Genomic DNA, 19,273 nt, shown 5'->3' on the forward strand with positions numbered 1-19,273 from the left:
TTCCTCCAGTCCCTCAAGAAAGTGTTATAATTAAGTTGCGTGTTTTAAAAATGTACTTTGCAATGCAAACCATGTTGCTCTAAGGGCCGGGCGTACCACTGATTTAACTACCACTGTTCCCCTTATACACCCTTTTATCTATATTTAGAGGATTCCGGCAAGGACCTCTCCTTACAAAACCCTTGATGCATTTTGGATCCTAATCTCACCCACTCTTTTATTTTGCTAGGGTTGCTACATTGGTTTATAATTTCCACTTATTTAATCCCTAAAATCAGCCTTCCGTCAACCTTCCAGATGTGTTCGACACAGCTGCAGGCCACGCGGTTGCCGGAAGGCTTCCCTAAAGGAGGGCCTGCTGTCTAAAATTTGAAAGCCGGCCAAAGGCCTCCTCCCAGTTTGGCTGCCGTCCAAGGCGTTTCCATGAAAACCAGGAATGTCTTTGCAAGGCATCATGGGATGCAGGGATGTGCCTCTTCCTGGGGAGCTTGGCCGATCCCCGAAACTAAGAACGGCCGAAGGGTTGGACAACTCCGTCAACAACTTTGGCTGAAGCATGTGAGTGAGGAAAGCATGCCAGGTGGGAGGGTTTCTACAGAGGGTTGTGACACGGGCAGGAACAGAGCACGGTGTCTCTGGCAATTGCAGCAGACCAGTATGTGGACGTCTGACGCTTGCTTTCAAGTAGCTTTGTCGGCGTTTCTCTCCAAGAAACCGCGTCCGAGCGGAAAGTCGGCAGGAGGAATCAGGCTTCTTAGCCGTCAAGGAATGGTTGTTTTTCCTGCAAGCGGGTAAGTGGTGTTACGGCCTTTAAAATGCTCAGTTGCATCACCTTGCATTCCACCCCCCCCCCAATTCAGAAATGTAAGGGAAAGAACACAAGAAAAGCAGAAAGCTGATGCAGTATTTATTATGTATTATTTATTGTGTTTCTAGGCTGTCCAGTAGCCAAAGCTCTCTGGGCATTTCATAAAAAACAAACCTGTTTAAACTTTTCAACGTAGTAAAACCTAATATTAAAACAAGCACACACACATCACACGGTAAGTTTAAAACAAAAATAAAACCAAAGTAATAGCCAGCAACAGTGCAAAAATCTAAAAACACACTCATACAATACGATTGCATAATTTGTTCCTTGCTTTAATGAAGGGTGTTTTTTTTAATATAATGTGTCCTGTCTTAAACCTTCCCGTCAGTTTCTTCTCTAAACATCCTGGGGGGGGAAACTTGATGGGATCACAAATGCATTGTTCTCTCTGCATTGGGTTGCTTCATCTGACCAAAGCTACAAATAATTTTCTGGCCTGATGACTTTTAAATGTTTGTTAATTTATATAGCTTCATCAGTGTGGCCCTTTGGGGAATACAAGTTGACAGCTCCCTGCCCCTAGGGGCTTACAATCTAAAGACTGATAGAAAAGAGAAAAGAGAGAAACTGAAGGGAAGTGGAGAGAGGGATAACCAGGGAAGCAAGGCAGATTCCGTCTAGGCATCAGGAAAAACTTCCTGACTGTTAGAGCAGCACGACAATGGAACCCATGACTTAGGGAGGCTGTGGGCTCTCTCACCCTAGAAGCATTCAAGAGGCAGCTGGACAACCATCTGTCAGGGATGTTTTAGGGTGGATTCCTGCACTGAGCAATGGCCTTATAGGCCCCTTCCAACTCTACTATTCTATGACTCTATTATTTGTTTTGGTTGCATATGCATTGGTAGTGTGGTGTAGTGGTTAGAGTGTTGAACTGGGAGTCAGTAGATCTGGGTTCTAGTCTCTCCCAGTCTAACCAAACTCACAGAGTGGTTGTGTGGTAAAATGGAGAGGAGGAGGTCCATGTAAATCACCTTGGCTTCCTTATAAGAGGGGAAAAGATTAATAATAATAATAATAATAATAATAATAATAATAATAATAATATTCAACCTCATCAAACAACTGCACTATACTACACACACTCACCTGAAACAAACTTGGAAAATGGAATGGAACAATTCATATGTTTATGAATATATGGCTTTTAATGGTTTGAGGGTGAGGGTTTTAATGGAATTGTTGTAATGTGGGTTGAGGGTTTTAATGGAATTGTTTTATGTGTTATTGTAAAGCGCCTCGATGCCAGAAATGGTGAGGCGGCGCTATAAAAACTGTTTTACGCTGTACAGCACCATGTACATTGATGGTGCTATATAAATTAATAATAATAATAATAATAATAATAATAATAATAAATATGGACAAAACAATACCCTACAACTGACCAGACATAACAATTATAGACAAAAAGGAAAACACACATACCTCATCGACATAGCAATGCCTAATGACAAAAATGTTGGAGACAAGGAAGAGCAAAAGAGAGAGAAATATACACCACTGGCCATGGAAGTTAAAGAACTATGGCAACAGGAAAAGGTCACAATTATTCCGTTAGTTACATCAGTCACTGGCATCACATCAAAAAACTATACAGAAAACCTTCAGAAACTGGGCCTACCAAAATGCATCCACGCCAGCACGCAGAAAGCAGTCATACTTAAACATGCTCAATAGTCAGGAAATTCCTGAATCAGTAAAAGACGACATGATTTGTCAAATCCCATTATGTCCATCTAGAAGAACAGCCACAAGCAAGAAAAGTGAAAGTAATAATAATACTATCGGCTGAGTTACCAGCTCAGTTACAGGGAAGCAGGCTTCCTCAATCGGGTCACTCCAGAGGTTCTAGACCACAAGTCCCATCATTCTTGTCTCTTGGCCATTGTAAGCCTATGCGGCAGGGTCTTGCTATTTACTGTTTTACTCTGTACAGCACCATGTACACTGATGGTGCTATATAAATAAATAAATAATAATAATAATAATAATAATAATAATAATAATAATAATAATTGGCCAAGCTGGCTGGAGATTGTTGGAGTTGTAGTCCAACACACCAGATTGGAGAAGACTGATCGAGGGGGAGGCAACCTAATGCCCTACATATGTTTTTGTTTACAGCTTTCACAAGTCCTGGGCATCATGGCTAATGGGATTTATAGACCAAAACATCTGTAGAACCACCAGGTTCCCTACCTTGTTCAAATCTCTTTACTCCCTTTACTTCGGCTCACTTACCTGCTGTGTGTTGGCTGACCTAGAAAAAAAGGTGGTGGGTTTCCTTAACAGCTGTGACAGTTGTGTCCTCTGGCCACTAGATGTCGCCGTTGCAGCTAGCCCCAGGCTAGGGTTTTGTGACCATGAATAGGGGTGTTATGTGCGTTCATTTTTGAGCAATTTAACAAAATTCGCAAAGTTCTCCATGTTCCGGACAGAAAGAATTTGAGATTAAAAAATTGAAGTTGGGAGAAATCAAGGCTGATGGATTTGTCTGTGCCAGCCCAAGGCTTTGAGCACTCATCTTTAACAGCTACATGGCAGGCAGGTACATCACGGTCCTCTCCATGCTGGAAATAACGGCACCTGTTGAATTTGGGCAGTACACATGGATGAGAATTTTGTTTCAGTTGACTTCCGATGAGGATTTACCAGTATCTGCAAAGTTCTTCATTTTCAAGAGCCAGAATTTGTAATTTTAATAATTCGAATGCTGGAGAAAGTGAAACTGAAGGCAAGATATGTAGGCAACCTGGTGGCATGATGTATAGGGAGCCTGGTGGCAAGATGTATAGGGAGCCCTGGGGGAATCCGCACGTCGTTCCGAGATAGCTTCTAAGCGACCCCAGTGCGGCGTGAAAGCGAGCGTGTAACTTGCCTTTTGAAGAGCCGACGAAGAGACATCCTTCCCGCCGCCGCCGCCGCCGCCACCCGCAGACCTCCTCGCCGAGCGGCGAGGAGAGCTCGGCTGAAGAAGGCGGGGTTGAGAGCGGAAGAAGCTCTCCACCCCGCCTTCTTCCCCCGAGCGCTCCGTCCCAGCCGGCGAGGAGGGAGTTGGGTGGCGGCGGCGGCAGCGGGAAGGACGTCTCTTCGTTGGCTCTTCAAAAGGCCAGTTACATGCTCGCTTTCACGCCGCTCTGGGGTCGCTTAGAAGTGATCTCGGAACGACGTGCGGATTCCCCCATAGTGGCAAGATGTATAGGGAGCCTGGTGGCAAGATGTATAGGAAACCTGGTGGCATGATGTATAGGGAGCATGGCGGCATGATGTATAGGGAGTCTGGTGGCAAGATGTATATGGAGCCTGGCAGCATGATGTATAGGGAGCCTGGTGGCAAGATGTATAGGGAGCCTGGCAGCAAGATATATAGGCAACCTGGTGGCATGATGTATAGGGACCCTGGCTGCAAGATATATAGGCAACCTGGCGGCATGATGTATAGGGAGCCTGGTGGCATGATGTATAGGGAGCCTGGTGGCAAGATATATAGGCAACCTGGTGGCGTGATGTATAGGGAGCCTGGTGGCAAAATATACAGGGAGCCTGGTGGCATGATGTATAGGGAGCCTAGCAGCATGATGTATAGGGAGCCTAGTGGCATGATGTATAGGCAACCTGGCGGCATGATGTATAGTGAGCCTGGTGGCATGATGTATAGGGACCCTGGTGCCATGATGTATAGGGACCCTGGCGCCAAGATGTATAGGGAGCCTGGTGGCAAGATATATAGGCAACCTGGCGGCGTGATGTATAGGGAGCCTGGTGGCAAAATATACAGGGAGCCTGGTGGCAAGCCAGGCATCAAGAGGGAACCCCAGACTTGTGGCAACCTTCATCAGATGCATTACACTGTCCTCCTAAGGCAGATGTATTCAAGTGCATACGGAGGGATAAATAATTGGAAAACTGCCACCAATTGTAGGTAAAGGGAGAAGAAAGGGAATATCCCCACCCTATAATTGCCTTGGAGGCAGGGAACGATACTTGTGCTCAGTAGATCCCTCCCCCTCAATTCCCAAATAGTTGTGGGAGGGAGGCATTGACTTGGACACCTTGCAATGGACAGGCCTTAGCCTATCTGTTCACCACCACAAGGGATAGGCGAAACCCTGACATCTGGGTGGGGATGGGGTGGGGTGTCCGCCATGGGGGAAATCTGGGCTGCTTGGGGCCAAGTGGAGTTCTCCAGGGGCCTGCTGAGTCCGCTGGAGTTTGCGGAGTGGCTGTCCGGAAAATTACAGCCGTAAATGGCCTATTATTATACGCCATCTGTGGCCATAAAGCACTTACTTTTGCAGAGGTTTATGGCTGTATTTACATAAAAGTAAGTGCTTTACTGGTGTAAAATAGGGCAGACACCATCTTTTCAAAAGCTGGAGAGCCACCCCACGGGAACTCTTGCAGACACTGAGGTGAGTGTGGCCCCGGAGGGCGGATTCTTTGGAATCTGGCCACATCTCAGTCCGCAGCGGATTTCTCTAGCATTTATTTATTTATTTATTTATTTATTGCATTTTTATACCGCCCAATAGCCCAAGCATCCCTGCTGCTCCAGGTTTCTGCCAGAACTCTAAGGAGCTAGCCAAGGTGTGAAGTCACCAGCCTCCACTGGAAGGAGGCGGTACTCTTTCAATTCTAGATATTTTTAGGGATGTGCTCCGCTTCTAATCGGACCGGAGAAGCAGTAGTGGAACGGGGGGCTTCGCCTGCCCTTAAGGCGGAGGCGAAGAGGATTGGGGGGCCGGCGGAGCGTGGCGAAGAGGATCGAGGTGAAGGGGGATCCTTCGCCTCGATCCGGCGCTCCGCCAGAAAGCTAAGTGGGGTTTACCGGGCCCTGCCGCTATCGTTGTCGCCCATGCGGCGACAGCAGCAGGGCCCGGTAACGCCCCCCGCCCTCCTCTCCCTTACCTGCCTCCATCCGCGGTCTGTCAGCGTCTCCAATTGAGCCCGTGGTTCCAGCAGGAAGTCTGGGCCGCACTTGCGGCCCAGACTTCCTGGTAGAACCACGGGCTCAATTGGAGACGGCGACGGACCACGGACGGAGGCAGGTAAGGCCCCCCTCCTCCTTACCGGGCTCTGCCGCCGTCGCCTCATGGGCGGCGATGGCGGCAGGGCCCGGTAACCCCCCCTATGGGGGGGGACCGGAGCTCCGATCCGGATCCGGAGCTCCGAGCGGAGCGGAGTGGGCACAGGCGGAGTGGGGGCGGGGCGGAGCGGGCCGATCCGAAAATGGCGGACCTTAAAGTGAAGCGGAGTGGGGGGGCCGTGCACACCCCTAGATATTTTCCTGCAAAGTCAGGGGAGGACTACTATGTGTAGACAGCATCTGAGTTGCCACCAAGCTCCTAGTTTTCTGTTGTCCTTTTTTGACATGCAAATGCCGTATTAAACGAAGACAATACCCTGGTAAATAACACGGTAAGGACTTAGCACCATGGACACTGCTTTGGGGACTAAGGAGACTGAGAGCAAATGCCTCAAACCGTGGTGGTTGGTGTCCTCCCGTCCTGCTTCGCTGGCTGCAAGAAGCTTCCAGTGGAAGAAGTGGTACACCTGGGAGTACCTGAGCGATGTACGGCCACAAGGACTTCTCAAGGTTGTGTCCCCCCCCCCCCACGAGTTAAACAGCTGTTCCTGTTCACTGACTCGGCACGGCCCCTTCAGCAGTTCTGAGCCTGCCGGGCATCACTCCTGCGCTTCCAGGAGGGATTGAAAATATCGCCACGGCAGCGTGGAAAATTCAAGGTCGTTTCAGGCTGCGTCAAGTAGCCAGAGAGTCCCAGTGAGGGCAGCTTTGAGGCTGCCTGTTTCTGGCGTGTGCACATAGCTCTGTTGCTATGTGCACGAGCTCTTCGGAGCCAGCATGTAATGTGTGGATCGCATTTAAGGGGGACTATTGGGAGACGTGAGTTCCAGTTGTTTGCTCATCCACGCAGTTCACTGGGTGGCTGTGGCCAGGTGGCTGATCACCCTGACCTGCTTGGTGAAGTCATGGAAGTGCAGGCGCTCATCATGACAGTCCTCATCGCCACGCCCCTAAGGGGAGCCCCAAAATGCAGGCAGATGTGTGGATCCATATCAAGAGACCAGTTTGACCAGTTTTCATCTCCACCAGGAACAGGTCTGTTGCAAACCTAAAGCAAAGGGGTGGAGCGCAAATATAAGTATTTGAAGAATGCTATCATGTGTCCCCTCCATCTTCTCTTCTCCAGGCTAAACAGGCCCAGTTGTTTCAGTCTCTCTTCATAGGGCTTTGTTTCCAGACCCCTGATCATCCAGGATGATCAGGGGTCTGGAAACAAAGCCCTATGAAGAGAGACTGAAACAACTGGGCCTGTTTAGCCTGGAGAAGAGAAGATGGGGGGGGACACATGATAGCACTTTTCAAGTACTTAAAAGGTTGTCACACAGAGAAGGGCCAGGATCTCTTCTCGATCCTCCCAGAGTGCAGGACACAGAATAACGGGCTCAAGTTAAAGGAAGCCAGATTCCGGATGGACATCAGGAAAAACCTCCTGACTGTTAGAGCAGTACGAGAATGGAATCAGTTACCTAGGGAGGTTGTGGGCTCTCCCACACTAGAGGCCTTCAAGAGGCAGCTGGACAACCACCTGTCAGGGATGCTTTAGGGTGGATTCCTGCATTGAGCAGGGGGTTGGACTCGATGGCCTTGTAGACCCCTTCCAACTCTGCTATTCTATGATTCTATGGACCACTCATCCAACAATCTGGGGTTCCCCAGATGGCTCCACCCCTTCCTTTGGCCCCACCCCCTTTGTCCCAACCACCAATCATTTGGTGCCTTCCTAGCTGTTGCAGAGCTTCTTCGCCCCTGCCTGAAAGGTTGAAACGTCTCTCTTAAGCCTTAGTTCCTGGAAGTAAGAGTCTTAAGCTAAACTATGCTAATAGCATGGGTAGGTTAGCCCCGCCCCTTTTGCCTTTGCTCCACCCACTACTGGAATGCGGCCCCCGACAGCTTCTCCAACTTGGCGTCCGGCCCTTGGGCTGAAAGAGGTTCTGCACCCTTGACCGGGGCGAGGGTCTTAACTGCCCATTCAGGACCAAGGATACTTTGCATTGCAACAGGGGTATGCAAATAGGAGATACGTTGCCTGGTTTTCAAAGATGACACCCCAGTGCTTTGTGACTTATGGTCACCCGCTCCTTGAAATGTGCTTCAGATGAATCCTTCTAATGTTGCAATAGGGATGGTGGAGACATTCGAGACAGACTGAAATGAATTTGGATTTCTAAGAATCTGACCGGCAAAATCCACTCAGAACCGGCCTCCCCAGGCTGTGTGGAATCCACAGCTTGACAGGTTTATGTGTCTCTGTGTGTGTGCGTTTAAAAAACTTCCCCCAAATTTATGCAAATTTCTTTGCAGGAAAATCGCAGATCTCTCCCGAGACGTTTGCCATGCTGGAAAATAAACGCAGGGGAAAGTCGAATGGAACGGGGAACTAAATGTGACGCGCGGACGTAAATTATAAAAGTTCTTGCAAACTTTTTTTTACGGAATTACTTGTGTATTTTTCCATATAACAGAGAAAAAAAATTCAAAGCTGTTTATGAACAGACCCTGGAATGAATGACATCACACAATCTATGAATCAGGACGGATTTCACAAAATCCAGACAACCCTGGTTCTGAGAACGTCTTGCCATTCTCTCCCAGTAACCTGTTCTTGAGTTCTGGCTGGTCGGTCCAGGAATGTCCTGTCCTGGTTTACTGTTTGGGGGTGTAAAGCAGTTGCTTGGCTTTGTAACCCAACTAGAGCATCGGGGAATAGAAAGAGCCTTTTGTTAGGGCACCCTACACTTTTCCAAATCCGAGGGCAGCAGTGGGTCACGTTTTCCAAGCCACATTCTTGCTTAAGGGTGAATTCCCAGCAGCCGCAGCGGACGATAAAAGGGTTTTCATTCCTTTGGCTAACGGTGCGGTTTTGACCAACGGTCTCACAGTGCGGCTTTTGTCCGAAGGCGTTTGGCACGGGGGGCTCAAAGAGCTCAAATGAATTTGCGTGGAGCTGGAATTCTCAAGCAAATATTTTTTGCTAAAAAATAAAATAAAATCCTTCACCCAATCTGAGTGTTACTCGGTATTAAAAATCATCAACACCCTTAAATCAGGGGTTAGCAACATACGGTCACACACTGCAGGCGGACCCCTTGGCCTTCTGTGTGAACCTGTTGCCAAATTTGCTGCTGTGTCAGCAAAATATACTTTGGTGGTTTGCCCCCAAAATGTGATGGCAGCACCTAAAAGGGCCTGTTTAGCTTCAAAACAAAGCTAAATGGGCCCTTTTCGCTGTGATTTTTTAAAATGTTTTGTACTGTAGTTTTTGTTGGGGACAGAACTTTTCCTTGGGAATTCTGTTTGTGCTCAGAAACACAGCTCACAATGCAGGTCTTACTTAGCAGAGTAAGTTTATTAGCTTCAGACTTCTTTACAGTTCCATGTCATTGTGCAGAGTGACAAAAGCTATACACATATACATATATACACAGTTTTTTATCTATATTACATACAGCTGTGATTAGGCTAACCCAGCCTCAAGGATCTTTGGCATATTCATCTCATTAACACCATGATATCTTAGAGAATCCTGGCAAGGTTCCCAGTACAGCTTCTATCTCAAGGTAATTGCTCACAGATAGTCTTCCTCTGTTTAGCCTTGAGATAGCCACACACACAATTTTAATGACTACGCAAGCCTTTTACTTTTAGACTTTTATTTAAAAGTTTTAGACTTTTATTTTGAGCTTTAGCATCTTGTATTTTACGGTTTTAATCGTTGCAAGTCGCCCAGAGAGCATCGGCTGTTAGGCAGTATAGACATGTAATAAATGAATACATACATATTTGTGTTTCTGCCACACCTTTGCATTTCAGTGCCAAATCATCCTTTTTTCTTCATACCCCTGAAGTGTGGCGGCGAATTCAGTGATGGTGTACTGGTGTGTGTGTTTGCCTATCCCTACCTTACAAAGGCTGGGCTCAGTGTCCAAGCAGACATTTTGAACACAGGATGGTCCTGGGTTCTAACTCTGAGTATCTCCAGGTAAAACATCTCCAGTTGCAACGCTGGGAGGGGCAGTAGCTTAGTAGTTGTGCACATGCCAGGGGCCAGAGCCGAAAGGTTGCAGAGGTGCGCTGCGCTTTGAGCAAAATATTGAGCACACTATTGCCCCGCTCGTGCTCTTCGCTCCTCTGATGCCATGTTTCTCACCTGCCCAAGGGTCTCTCCTTCCCTTGCTCGGCTTTGTCCATTCTCTTCTGCTGCCCCTTACGCCTGGAACGCTCTTCCAGAACATTTGAGAACTACAAGTTCAATCGCAGCTTTTAAAGCTCAGCTAAAAACTTTTCTTTTTCCTAAAGCTTTTAAAACTTGATTTTGTTCTGACTTTTATACTGCCTGTTTGGTGCATTCTCTTCCCCTCCTTATTGTTTTATTATGACTTTATTAGAATGTAAGCCTATGCGGCAGGGTCCTGCTACTTATTGTTTTACTCTGTACAGCACCATGTACATTGATGGTGCTATATAAATAAATTAATAATAATAATAATAATAATAATAATAATAATAATAATAAATATGTCCAACTGCTTTAAAGGGGTGGCTCCTGCCTTCATGTGCACACATTAAGTTCTGCTACACTGGACGATGCGGATCCTACTGTCTGAATTGGCAAGAGGCAGGAGAACCAGCAATGCCTGAGCTCACCAAAACTCTCCAAACATCAAAGCTCAGTTCGGCTTCTATGCTCATTATCGACCCGTTTCTCAGTTCATTTAAACCAGAAAAGTGTGCATTTTTAAAAAAAATGAACGGTACACTTTTTGCAAAAAGTTCACATTTGTAGAGTGCACATTTTTCCAATACAAATGCAAGTTCATGGATTTGTGAACATTTTCGGACAATACGTTCTCCCAATCGCGTTTGAATTCGGGGTTGCATTTTTGGATGATTTCCGAACTGAACTGAAATTCTTGTACATCCCTAGAACTGGTTCCATTTAAAAAACAACTACAATAACACACACGCACACACACGGAGGAATCTTAAATTTTATCCCAAAACAGAAGAGAAAATATTTTCAGGTGGCAGGTATTATTATTATTATTATTATTATTATTATTATTATTATTATTATTATTATTATTATTCCCAATATGGTTCAGAAAGCCTTCACTTTCTCACAGGCCACTTTTCTTTCTCCAAATGTATTGCCAGGGCTGGGCAGAGGCGGGGGGGCAGTTGGCATGGGCCTACGATTTTGGGCAAAGTTGCTTGATTTTTCTGTTGCTGATGATGAATTTGCCCAAAGAAAAGCACGTAAAGCATTTCTGAATGTGAAGAAGTGATGTCTTATATACATCTTGAATAAAAGTGCTTGCAATTTCCTTTTTTATAAATCGTTCTAGTTCGTATGTATTTAGAACTGATTAAAAAATACTTAATGAAATGGGGCCTACATTTCCTATCTGACCTGGGCCTATTACCAGCTTTGCCCGACCCTGTGTGTCGCAAAATATCTTTCCAATGCTGCTTCTGTCAAAAGCACAAAATAAGAAGGAAAGGAACATTTTGTGCAAGCACTTGAATCATTGCTGACTCCTAGAGGGACGCCTGCTTTCGCTGACGTTTTTCTTGGCAGACTTTATAGCGGGGTGGTTTGCCATTGCCTTCCCCAGTCGCGGTTACCTTTCCCCCAGCTAGCTGGGTACTCATTTTACCGACCTCGGAAGGATGGCTGGCTGAGTTGACCTGAGCCGGCTGCCTGAGAACCAGCTTCCGCTGGGATCGAACTCAGGACGTGGGGAGAGTTTCAGCTGCAGAAACTGCTGCTTTACCGCTCTGCGCCACACGAGGCTCTACAAAATAAGAACTTGGCATAATATAAAGTTGGGATTATTTGTTTGCGTTTATCTCGATTCAGGCACCAGGAAATAAAACTGAACTTCTTGATAAGCTTCACCTTGGAGTCTCTCTTTGAGGTTCATTCACCCATTCATTGTATTCCTGTCCTGTCCAACAGACGAAGCTCTCTAGGCGGTTCACAAAAATGCAAACCCTAAAACACAACACATAAAACCAGAAACTAAAACCCTTAACATACAAAAAATAAAACCATTTTAAACAGTGAAAAACAAATAACAACAACCTACCAGGGCCCGATAAAACAATGCCTTTTGAAATGCCTATGTGTAGGTAGGGTGACCATATAAAAAGGAGGACAGGGCTCCTGTATCTTTAATGGTTGTATAGAATAGGGAATTTTAGCAGGAGTCATTTGTTTGCATTCAGCACCTGGTGAAATTCCCTCTTCATCACAACAGTTAAACCTGCAGGAGTTAAACTACAGTGACCAGATACAAAAGAGGGCAGGGCTCCTGCAGCTTTAACTGTTGTGATGAAGAGGAAATTTCACCAGGTTCTCCATATATACAAATGAGACCTGCTGAAATTACCTTTTCTTCACAGCTGTTAGATACAGGAGCCCTGTCCTCCTTTTCGTAGGGTCACCCTAGAGGCACTCAGAGGAGGTCATAGTGTACAGATAGATTCATACCAGAGCCAGTGTGGTGTAGTGGCTAAAGTGTTGGATCGAGAGTCAGGAGATCCGGGTTCTAGTCCCCACTCTTCCTTGGAAACCCACTGGGTGACTTTGGGTCAGTCACAGACTCTCAGCCCAACCTACTTCACAGGGTTGATGTTGTGAGGATAAAACGGAGAGGAGGAGGATTATATACACTGCCTTGGGTTCCTTGGTGGGAAAAGGTGGGATATAAATAATAATAATAATAATAATAATAATAATAATAATAATAATAATAATAATAATAATCCGAGAGAAGTTATGTAGAGTTCCTACGTTCAAGAATACTCCTCTGAACATTACCCAGGCAGTTTCATCAGACCACATTTTAATTGCTCAGCACGACTGCAATACGTAACCCTTTCTCTTCCCAGGTCATCCTCTTTTTCAAACATAAAATAAAATAATCCTCACGATCCACTTTGCATGCACACGCTTGCAAATTGGCACATGCTCTCGCATGCCTTGTTTGTAAACAGCAGCAAGCCATGAGTGACTGGTTGGAAACTTTGCGCTCAGGAAGGTTTCCTAATAGTACCTCTGGGCTCTGTGTGTGTGTCATCCAGGAAGCAGGCCTGGATCTGTACCCGAACAGAACGGGAAGTCTAGCTGGGGCAGGCGAAAGGGCGGGGTGACAGCGGCTCTCTTAATTCACCAGCCCAGGAAAGCCTGCCCAGAATGGCTCAGAGGCTCGGGCAGAGAGCACCCAAACGGTGTTGGCTTTAATATAAGGTAAGTCGTCTGGGTTTTTTCCACACTCCTGTTTATTATAGGTGCGGTAATAGCTAGTAATAACATCTTAAGCTGTGGTCATTCAGGCACCAATTATATAGAAGTATCTATTTGTACAAGCTTTTGGGTTCTGGCAAGGTTTTCCACCCCTGTTCTCTGGTATTGTTTGTGATGGTTTTATTATGCATTTGTAATTTCTGGATTATGATTTTAATGGTGTTTCTATGTTTTGTTGCTTCATGCGGATCATCAGATACGCCAGCTGCGCCCCTTCTTAGAGTCAGAAGACCTAAAGACAGTAGTGCACGCGCTGGTAACCTCAAGGCTTGACTTCTGCAATACGCTCTACATAGGGCTACCATTGTACCTAGTTCGGAAACTTCAACTTGTTCAAAATATGGCAGCCAGGCTGGTCACCGGTACACCTAGGGGTGAGCATATTACGCCAACATTAAAATCACTCCACTGGCTGCCAATCAGTTTCCGGGCAAAGTACAAAGTGTTGGTCATTACCTTTAAAGCCCTAAATGGTTTGGGTCCAGTTTACCTGCGGGATCGCCTTCTCCCATACAGTCTGCCCCGCACACTCAGGTCCTCTGGGGTGAACTTACTTCAGTCAGCTAAAACTAGGCTGACATCCAGAGGACCTTTTCTTCTGTCGCCCCCAGATTGTGGAATGGCCTGCCGGAGGAGATGCATACAATTAACTCTTTGTGTGATTTTAAGGCAGCTTTAAAGACTAGCCTTTTCTGGCAGGCCTATCCAGATCAATGTTAAATCAAGAATTTTTAAGATGTATTGATTCCTGTTCTAATGTTGTTCCCCGCCTCGATCCAAAGGGAGAGGCGGGAAATAAATAAATAAAATTATTATTATTATTATTATTATTATTATTATTATTATTATTATTATTATTAGCCACCTTGGGTTCCTTGCATAGAAGAATGAGCTAAATAATAATAATAATAATGAATAATAATAAGTTTTCACCCTGTTGAAGGCAAGGAGTCTGAAGTTTGAGCACTGCTGCTTTTGAAGCAACAGTTCTATGGAGCATGTGAAGAGTGGTGTTTGCACAGCCTCCATGCTGATGGAAATAGAGGCCACATCAGATGTGGGCCCAAAGCAAGGTGGTTTATCTAGTCCTTTTTTGTTGTTGTTGTTGTTCTACTTTTAAAAGGTACATTTGCAGTCAAAGGTGTTTGGCTTTTGCTTTGAGTTGGACTAGAGGGTTGGAGATTGATGGAGCTGGCTTTGTTTAAACTTGCAAAGCTTTGTGCCCAGAGGGAAAGAGATTTGGGCTGCAACCCTATACGTGCTTCCTTGGGACTATGGGCAGATCCACACACAGGCTTTGGGACGCCCTGAAGGCGCTTTAGGGCGCCCCGAAATCGATGATGTACACCCTACCTTAACCATTCCAAGAAGAGGCGGAGGAGGAGGAGGAGGAGGAGGAGGAGGCCCCGCATCGCCCCTCGTGGCGACGGGATGAAGAGTTGCCGCGCCCGGCGGCTTCGCCGGGGAATCAGCTGCCACCCACCTACCCGCCGGCCTCCTTTTGCCGGCGAAAGAGCCACCCGGGCCCACTCGGGTCGGAGAGCTCGGCGGAAGAAGCCGCCGCCGGCTTCTGCCGAGTTCTATGACCCGGGCGGAAGCCAGCGGCCTCCGACCCGGATGGGCCTGGGTGGCTCTTTCGCCAGCAAAAGGAGGCCGGTGGGTAGGTGGGCAGCAGCTGATTCCCTGGCGAAGCCACCGGGCGCGGCAACTCTTCATCCCGTCCCCGCGAGGGGCGATGCGGGGCCTCCTCCTCCTCCTCCTCCTCCTCCTCCTCTTCTTGGAACGGTTAAGTTAGGGTCTACATCATCGATTTCGGGGCACCCTAAAGCGCCTTCAGGGCGTCCCGAAGCCTGTGTGTGGATCTGGCCTAGGTCCCATTGCATTAGGTGGCTTGCTTCTGAGTAGGCACATTGAGGCTAAGCATTGAGGAATAAGACTTCACTGTTATATCAGATGGAGTAATCTGTGCAGAGGGAAGAGGTCAGCAGGTCGAAGAATGCATGGGTAGAATCCAACTAAAGTCTTACTTAGAGTAGACCCAATGAAAGGAATGGGACAAGTCCCTAGGAGGGAAGGTTACAACAGCTGAGAGTGTTTAGCTTGGAAAAAAGGAGACTAAGGGAAGACCTGATAGAGGTGTACAAAATGATGCCTGGTGTGGAGAAAGTGGACGGGGGGGTGGGGGATCTACACAACTGCTTTTAAAGCCCTTTAAAGCACTTTGAAAACGTTTTGAAAACTGTATATGTAGTGTGTCCTGGGCCCAAAGAGGTCATCCCATGAAGCTGATCGGTGGGAAATTCAGGACAGATAAAAAGAAGGACTTCTTCACACACGCCATAGTTAAACTATGGAATTCACTACCACAATATACCGCAACCAGGATGATCAGGGGTCTGGAAACAAAGCCCTATGAAGAGAGACTGAAAGAACTGGGCATGTTTAGCCTGGAGAAGAGAAGATTGAGGGGAGACATGAGAGCACTCTTCAAATACTTAAAAGGTTGTCACCCAGAGGAGGGCCAGGATTTCTTCTCGATCCTCCCAGAGTGCAGGACACGGAATAATGGGCTCAAGTTAAAGGAAGCCAGATTCCGGCTGGACATCAGGAAAAACTTCCTGACTGTTAGTGCAGTGCGACAATGGAATCAGTTACCTAGGGAGGTTGTGGGCTCTCCCACACTAGAGGCCTTCAAGAGGCAGATGGACAAGCATCTGTCAGGGATGCTTTAGGGTGGATTCCTGCATTGAGCAGGGGGTTGGACTCGATGGCCTTGTAGGCCCCTTCCAACTCTGCTATTCGATGATTCTGTGATTCTAAGATGTAGCGATGGCCACCCATTTGGATGGCTTTAAAAGGGGGTTGGATAAATTCCTGGAGGCAAAGGCTATCAATGGTTACTAGTCCTGATGGCAACATGCTACCTGCAATACCATAGGCAGTAAGCCTATATGGATCAGTTGCTGGGGAACATGGGTGGGAAGGTGCTGTTGCACCGTGTCCTGCTTGTGGGTCCCTGGCTGATGGCTGGTTGGTCACTGTGTGAACAGAGTGCTGGACTAGATGGACCCTTGGTCTGATCCAGCATCAGGGCTCTTCTTATTATGAGTATAGTTGGTTTCTACTCTATGATTTCAAAGGCTTGTCTCCACTGTTAGTCCAGTGGTGGATCCATTGAAATGAATGGGAGTTTCACTAACATTTGATACAACCTAGATTATCTACTCAAGCAGCCCTCCCTTCGGATGTGATGGATGGCAACTGCCTCTGAATATGGATTTGCCATAAAACCATCACGGCTAATAGCCGTCGATAGACCTACCACCTCCACCCGCCCACTAGATTTTGTCTCATCCCTTTCTTTCAAGCTGTCTAGGCTAGTGACCATCACCACACCTTGTGGCAGGGAGTTCCATAGATTCTGCATTGCGTGAAGACATCCTCATTTTGGCCTGTCCAAGATCTCCCACCCCTCCATTTCTTTGGGTGATCCCTATTTCTAAAGCAGCCTTCCCGAACCTGGTGCTCTCCAGAGGTGTTGGATTACAAATCCCATCATTCCCAACCAGCAACGCTTCCATAATATTATGGAAGAAGGAGACAAAGTTATCCATCTGTCCCTTCCCCCCGCAACTCCCACCAACTATGCATAATTTTTATCCTCAACTTCTACAATGCATCTTCTGTGTGGCAAAACCTTCCTTAGCACTTGGCAAGATCCATGCAGACGTTGAAACTCCCATGGGTTGTGCGCAGGGCCGGTGCCAGACTATTTTGCACCCTAGGCAGGTGAGCTGCTTTCCCCCACTCCAGCATACCTGGGCGTGGGGCACCATCTCGCCTGCCCAGCCGAAGCGAAGCCAGGACACTCGAGTGGGGGGGTCGGCAGCTTCGGAACAGCGTGCTCGGCTGGAAGCCACTCTGGAAGAGTGACTTCCGGGCACGCCATTCCGAAGCCACCCACCTGCCCCAGCGTCCTGGCTTCACTTCGGCTGGGCCCACCCAGCCGAAGCGAACCCAGGATGCTGGAGTGAGGGGGGCGTGGCTTCGCTTTGGCTGGGTGGGCCCAGCTGAAGCGAAGCCAGGACGCTGGGGCAGGCGGGCGGCTTCAGAACAGCGCACCCAGAAGCCACCCTCTCAGATCCGCTGTGGGAGAGCGGCTTCTGGATGCGGCGTTCGGCGCCCTCCTTACCTTGGCGCTCTAGGCAGCTGCCTGAGTGGCCTTTATGGTAGCACCGGCCCTGGTTGTGCAAGTTCACTCTGGGTTGTTTGGTTGTCTGTCTGAAACTCTGAGATCTAGATAAGATTGGATATAGTTTGTCAAGAACCTTGCTTGCTTCCAAGTAGCAGGGGTGACGACCTGTTGAAGGGATCATTTGGTGAGCATCTTTTCCCCACTGCGACGTGAAGCGTTGGTTGTGGGTGCCGAAGGGATTTCCCAATTTCCTGTGGTGGTTGCAGAGTCTGAGAAGCTAAGTAACAGAGCGTTGTATCAGAAAGCATTCTTAACCTGATTCAGAGGAGGGATCTTGTTCTGATTACGTGTGGGCACAGTTGGAGCTGGGGCTTGTCTGTATGTCCTGTTTAGTCCATACTGGCTGCACAGTGGCGCTGCGTTGTTTACATGACAAGGCCGCCAACTCACAGCCACCAGACGTTTTCCCCCTGAAACTGCACATTTTAAAAGTGCTGACATGCCTCGACTTTTTCTCTTTGCTGCAAGGTCACCACCTTCTTTCCTCTGCCTGATTTGAGGGGATGAGCACCCAAAGCGACATCGTAAATACACCCCCCTGGAGTTGAAAAGAATTTCCCGCAAGACAGACTGAACCACGGGGTGTGTGTGTGTGAGAGAGAGAGAGAGAGAGTGTGTGTGGTTTTGCCTGCAACTCTTTCATACAACAGTTTGCCCCTCAGTCACCTTTCTCCAACGCTCCTGCTTAGCTTGCAAAACTTTCTGCTGAAGGGCAGAAAGCTCTTTCTGGATCTCCTGCCGGAGCTCTGGCAATTTGCACTAGATGAGCAAAAAGCTTTTCTGATTCCCTGTTGTTTAAGATCAACAGCGACAAAATGACTCCCGCCTGAAATTACGTGGCAGAAATGAAGAAAACATGGAGGTAAGCAGTCTCTCTAGCCTATGTTAGTCCTACTTAGAGTAGACCTATTGAAATGAATGAGACTTACATTATGTCTAATTTATGCTCCATTTGTTTCAGTGGGTCTACTCTAAGTAAGTTTAACATTGGATACAAGCCCCAGGGTGGATTTTTGTGTGTGAAAGGGCTTTGAGCTTAGTTCTGGCACTGAGAACCTATCCCTGGGCTCAGAATTCTTTAATTCTAGGTAGATGTTTTTCATACCAGGCTCCGGTTGGTGCACCATGGGGTTCTAGTAAACAACAACAATGACCCAAGTAGATCTCCCACAAGATGGAAGACTACACACCCGAGTCCATCAGGGGTCTGGAAACAAACCCCTGTGAAGAGAGACTGAAAGAACTGGGCATACCTGGAGAAGCGAAGATGGAGGGGAGACTTGATAGCACTCTTCAAATACGTAAAAGGTTGTCACACAGAGGAGGGCCAGGATCTCTTTTCGATCCTCCCAGAGTGCAGGACACGGAATAACAGGCTCAAGTTAAAGGAAGCCAGATTCCAGCTGGACATCAGGAAAAACTTCCTGACTGTTAGAGCAGTGCGACAATGGAATCTGTTACCTAGGGAGGTTGTGGGCTCTCCCATCCTGGAGGCCTTCAAGAGGCAGCTGGACAACCCTCTGTCAGGGATTGGATTCCTGCATTGATCAGGGGGTTGGACTCGATGGCCCTTCCAACTCTGCTATTCTATGATTCTATGATCTCAAGGTGGATGTCTTCGAATTTTGCATTCAGTCTCCAAGTATCAATTGTTCTGGACCAGCAAACTCCATTCAACGTTGGAGACCACCAGGCCTCCGCTTTTAGCTTGAACTCTGAGGATCTTTCCTTGCGGAGTGACGCAGCTTT

General features: G+C 47.4%; 1 protein-coding gene across 1 annotated transcript in view; it reads left to right on the forward strand.

Moving 5' to 3' along the window:
- The first annotated feature begins 648 nt into the window (after positions 1-648).
- Positions 649-19,273, forward strand: part of ALS2CL (ALS2 C-terminal like) — a 77,069-nt gene continuing 58,444 nt past the window's right edge. The window contains exon 1 of the mRNA XM_063122674.1: positions 649-791. The gene's annotated coding sequence lies outside the window, so the exon portion shown is untranslated. The remainder of the gene's footprint in view (positions 792-19,273) is intronic.

Source organism: Elgaria multicarinata, chromosome 1 (assembly GCF_023053635.1).
Source record: "Elgaria multicarinata webbii isolate HBS135686 ecotype San Diego chromosome 1, rElgMul1.1.pri, whole genome shotgun sequence".
Classification (NCBI taxonomy): domain Eukaryota; kingdom Metazoa; phylum Chordata; class Lepidosauria; order Squamata; family Anguidae; genus Elgaria; species Elgaria multicarinata.